This window comes from Sceloporus occidentalis, unplaced genomic scaffold, assembly GCF_023333645.1.
Source record: "Sceloporus occidentalis isolate IW3139 unplaced genomic scaffold, rSceOcc1.0.p SCAF_236, whole genome shotgun sequence".
NCBI classification, from domain to species: domain Eukaryota; kingdom Metazoa; phylum Chordata; class Lepidosauria; order Squamata; family Phrynosomatidae; genus Sceloporus; species Sceloporus occidentalis.
Window position 1 is genome coordinate 995,853 of NW_028317216.1, and position 5,162 is coordinate 1,001,014.

The 5,162-nt window shown below is 40.7% G+C and overlaps 1 non-coding gene across 1 annotated transcript; it reads left to right on the top strand.

Moving 5' to 3' along the window:
- The first annotated feature begins 1,322 nt into the window (after positions 1-1,322).
- LOC149276505 (U2 spliceosomal RNA) lies at positions 1,323-1,522 on the top strand. Its single transcript, XR_016279345.1, has one exon. It is a non-coding gene; the product is annotated as a U2 spliceosomal RNA (small nuclear RNA).
- The last annotated feature ends 3,640 nt before the right edge of the window (positions 1,523-5,162 follow it).

Genomic DNA, 5,162 nt, shown 5'->3' on the forward strand with positions numbered 1-5,162 from the left:
AAAGATCTTTTGGGAATGTAGCAGAATCTCCGTCTGTCGGCAGGGTACTTGTGACATGAAGCAATGTCTCAATTGCCCCTAAAATGTCTGCTGTAAATGCAATTGCATGCTTTAAGTAATTCCATGTTCATAAGAAATTCTTATTTAAAATCTAAATGTAAATCTAATCTAATTGAATTAAAAAATAAATAAATATAAAGTCCACTTACAATAATTGAAATTATAATCGGTATCCGTATAATCCACCAAGGAACACTGCGGTCGTTTGTATCCCAACATCTACAACAAAATAAAAAATAAAGTTAAAAAAATCTGGCAAATTTAACACATTTACATCTCACACACTATTTTAGGTTACTTACCCCGTATCCTCTAAATAAATTCTTGACACCACCCATATAATGATAAATATAGTAGGCATGCCTAAAATAAGGTAAACACATGAGGGTGTAAGTAAAAAACAACAACAATAATAATAATCATATAATAAATATACATACCTAATTTTGCAATTATACCAATACCATCCTATATTTTTTCAACATATTGATATAGTAAATCCCAATTAATAATCAAGGGTATTGGTGTCTTCCATACATACTTTTTATTGTTTAAAAAATAACATAATGAGATATATATATATATATATACCGTATTGGCTCGGATATAGGTCGCACTTTTTTCCCCCACTTTAAGTCTTTAAAGTGGGGGTGCGGCCTATATTCGGGGTCTAGCGCCCGACGCCCGGGACATGCAGTCGCCGGGCAGGCAGCGGGGTTAGGATACAGTTTCCTCGCAGCGGTGCAGGGGACCTGCATCCTACTCCCCGATACGCTCAGACAGCCTCCCCTGCCAGCACTTCCCACGGGGGGGGGGGGTGCCGGCACGGGAGGTTGTCTAAGCGCACGATGCGTTTTACCTCTGGCCCCCCGCCTGACTTACCGGAGCAGACTCCCGGGTGTCTTGCGGGGCCGGCGGGGGACATCTACGCAATACGCGTATACAACTTCCGGTGCCGGCACATCCGGCACCGGAAGTTGTATACGCGTATTGCGTAGATGTCCCCCGCCGGCCTCGCAAGACACCCGGGAGTCAGCTCCGGTAAGTCGGGGGGCAGAGGAGGACAGTGGCAGCATATCTCGGGGGGGGGACAGTGGCAGCATATCTCGGGGGGGGGGGACAGTGGCAGCATATCTCGGGGGGGGGCAGAGTGGCAGCATATCTCGGGGGGGGGGACAGTGGCAGCATATCTCGGGGGGGGCAGAGTGGCAGGGTGCGGCCTATATACGGGGGCGGCCTATATCCGAGCCAATACGGTATATATCGCTTCTCTGCCTTTTGGCTAAGATCAAGTGTAATATATATATATATATATATGTGTGTGTGTTTTCTTAAATTCACTGTGCGTTATGAAGGTCTGAGCTGGCCCTGTAAAATGTACGGTGCAATAATCTCCTTCTTATTCCTTTGTTAATCGACAAGAAGATTGCAGCATACATTTTACAGGGCCAGCTCAGCCCTTCATAATGCACAGTGAATTTAGGTAATTGAAATGTTTAATTCTCCGAAAAACTCCAAGGTTACAGAATATCTGTTAGAAGGCACTCCATGCTCTTTTTTAACCGAATACATTAAGGACATGAAACGCGTATGATTTCGGTAAAAAAAAAGTCTCAGCTTTATCTGTTATTTAACCTGTTGAAAAAGACATCAACTGTCTAACAAAATCTTTTTAACTATTTTATGATCTGTAATGTCTGACGCGTCTGTTTTATCTCAAGCTTCCAATCAGAGCAAATACTTTTACCCATAAAGGCAATCAGAGAGACAGAGAAGTGCTCAGACCACAGAGGGTGTTACAGTAACGCAATTAATCTGATTTAAAACAACTATTTTATGAAACGCCCACCGCAAAGAAACTGTAAAAGATTACACAAAGTAACACAATTTTAATGGACGGCTCAAAATGGGAAGTGTGTTAATGCGCATGCGCGGCCAATGAATTGCTTAAACTGCCTGCTTCAAGCAGGGAAGGGGCGGAAAAAGACCAAAAGTTGCGCAATAATGCTGCACATGAACTAAAACATAAAACGTAAGAAACGAGGAGCGTCTCACCCCATCCGATCAGCAGATATACCGTGAAATGTCTGTTGGGAGAGAAGATAACCACCAGAAGCATGTGCAGGTAGAGACCTTCCACCAGCAGCCAGTAGAAATTCGCCATTACACAGTATTGAAAAAACACCAAGATAACTTTGCAGCCGATCTGTAAAAAAAAAAAAAAAAAAGAAAAACGGCTTTAAATTCAGAGATCAGTGATTATTTTTGTAGCAGACTAGAATGCTGAAAGCGCAGAGACGTGATAATCGTTTCAATTCCACACAAGCTCTTAGAGGAGAATGTGACAGGGAACACTCGCAGTGCCTGCGCACACCCATGTGTAATTGCAGACACTCAGCAGTGATGTCATAATCAAGAAAATGAAATCATACTTTTTCGCGTGGTCGCTGCAGCGCAATGAATGTAATGGTAATAAATAATAATTACTCATGCTGCTTACCCCTTAAGAGAGTCCCTATAGCAGTTTTCGTGTTTTCGCTATGTCTATTTAACTGCTATTTCCCTCTTTCTCATTTAATTTACCCTCACAAATTGTATTTTTTTTAGGACAAGTAGGGCTTCATATTCAGATTTTTTTAATAAATAAAAAAAAAATAGATATTTAAAAAAAAAAATAATAATAATTTTTCACAGTTTTACAAGTATATCAATTATCCACAGCTAGTGGAGGGAAAAAACCTGGCTCATTGTTTCTTACCTTTTTCTGTCTCTCTCCAGCTCATGGTCGCAGTGAGAAAGACAGAGAATAGAAACAAAGGCACTTCTTACAATAACTTCCTTTGTCATCTGACTGTATCCATGTACGTGATTGGCTGTAGATGTAGGACCGTTTATTATACCCGTGACGTACCAGGTACGTCATTGGCGCTCTAGGGACATTTTTTGATGATGTACCTGGTACGTCATTGGTCATGAAGGGGCTAAAGAAAGGGACACTGAAAAGGACTATGAGCAAGGAGGTACACATCTGGACCTCTTACTGTTACTGAGAGGCACTAGAGTTTTCCAAAGGATCAATATGCCTCTACCAATTAACTAGTTAAATATAATTTCCGTAGATATTCCGTAAGCAGGTAATTTGCATATTTTACTGACGTGCTTCTGAGCGATTTCATTATCTACCATGGGTCAAGAAGAGAAGGGGTCTTTAAATGAATTAATTTAGCCAATAATGGTGTTGCATTTACTTCAAATCTTCATCTTTTTTTCCTCTAAGAGTCAGAACAAATCTGGTTTTCAAATTTTTAACAATCAGAACCGCATGTCTGCACGTACAGTGCTTCAAAATTCCTGAAAATTTCACGAAAACAGGGAGGGAACCTCTAAGGGCATCCCTTCTAAGGATGTACAGCGGGAATTTCTTGGGTTGTTCCATTTTCCATTTTCGTCTCTAAGATGATTTCGGAGTTCAGCGAAACGATCCTTTTCATTTTACATATTTCTGATTAACTCTTTCGTGATCTTACGAGCTGATTCTAGACACTTAAAGAGTTAAAATGTGATTACCAGCGAGTCTGGGCAGGGGTACGCGCTGGAGAAGAGAAAGTCATCCTTTATCAAGACTGAGATAGCTTTCAAAATGAAAGAAATGAACAAATTCAGATGGATGTAGTTCCTTGTGCAGTGAAGCTTTCTAAAACGGAGAAAAAGAAGAAGAAAATCGTCAAATTCTGTTTGCATCATCAAAATACAATATTTGTTTAACACCAATCCATCGCTGGCAGGGTTAAAGGTTAATCAACCCACCCATTGTACAGCGCTGCAGAATATGATGGCGCTATATAAAATCAGCAGTATGGAATCGGATATTACACAGGATTTCAACATTAAAAAGAGCCGGGCTGGTGTTAGCAATGCTAACAATTGCCTTAAAAATGACGAGGAAAATGTAAATAGCAGTTTCGTAAAGTAACAAATGAAATGTATCGCTTTACAATGCTGGTCGCTGTTGCTAAAACAGCTCTTTAAAACAAGAACAGCCAAGAACTGCACTTAGATAATATGCCTAGAACCCAAATCATGTAACGTTTAATGCATGTTGTAAAAGTAGATATGTCTATTATGTTTTTTAACTTTTTTTCACATGCCCTCTTCTTCACGCAATCCTTTATTAAGCTTTAGATGCAGCCATGACAGAGAGTCAATGAACTCTTTATACACACAATCTTATTTTCATTAAAATCTCATTTCATCTAAAATGCGATAGCGAGCTTGTTTGAAGGCAAAACCCATAACCGCCACATATCATATAGTCATATAGTACCCTGGGGCAGGTATGTCCTGGTCAAAAATGGTAACAATGACAATGATAAGTTTGCAAAAACAGCAACATTCAGATAACTGATCATATACCTAAAAGTCCTCTATGCTGGATCATAAAGAGCTAATTTATCAATAATCCCAGCTGATGCTTATGGGGATAAAACAAAGTGTTCCATGTGTAGCTTCAGCGAATGTTAATGCACACAAAGCACATCTCAAGCAGGAGGTGGACCCGCTGTGCTGGGGTAGGGAACACAGACACCAGACCGCAACCAGGGGATCCCGATCCTGAAAGAGCAGATCTTGATGTGCAGTGTTCTCTACATACAAATAGAATGGAAGTTATAACGCAGAGAATGTAGAGGAATCAACGGGGCAGACACCACAATATGTGTCATTTAACACAGTTTTCGGAAGAAAAGCAAATTTGTCCATTTAAAAAACACAAAATGGATCCGAAATCCAGCACAGACGGGGTTAATGTTGTAAATGACTATTGTAGCTGGAAAAGGCTGATTTTTAATGGAATCTCTTCATAGGCGTACAGAGGCCCTTTATCACTCCCATCACTCCTGTGTTCCAATGGCCCTTTATCACTCCCATCACTCCTGTGTTCCATTGGCCCTTTATCACTCCCATCACTCCTGTGTTCCATTGGCCCTTTATCACTCCCATCACTCCTGTGTTCCAATGGCCCTTTATCACTCCCATCACTCCTGTGTTCCAATGGCCCTTTATCACTCCCATCACTCCTGTGTTCCAATGGCACTTTGTGTTTG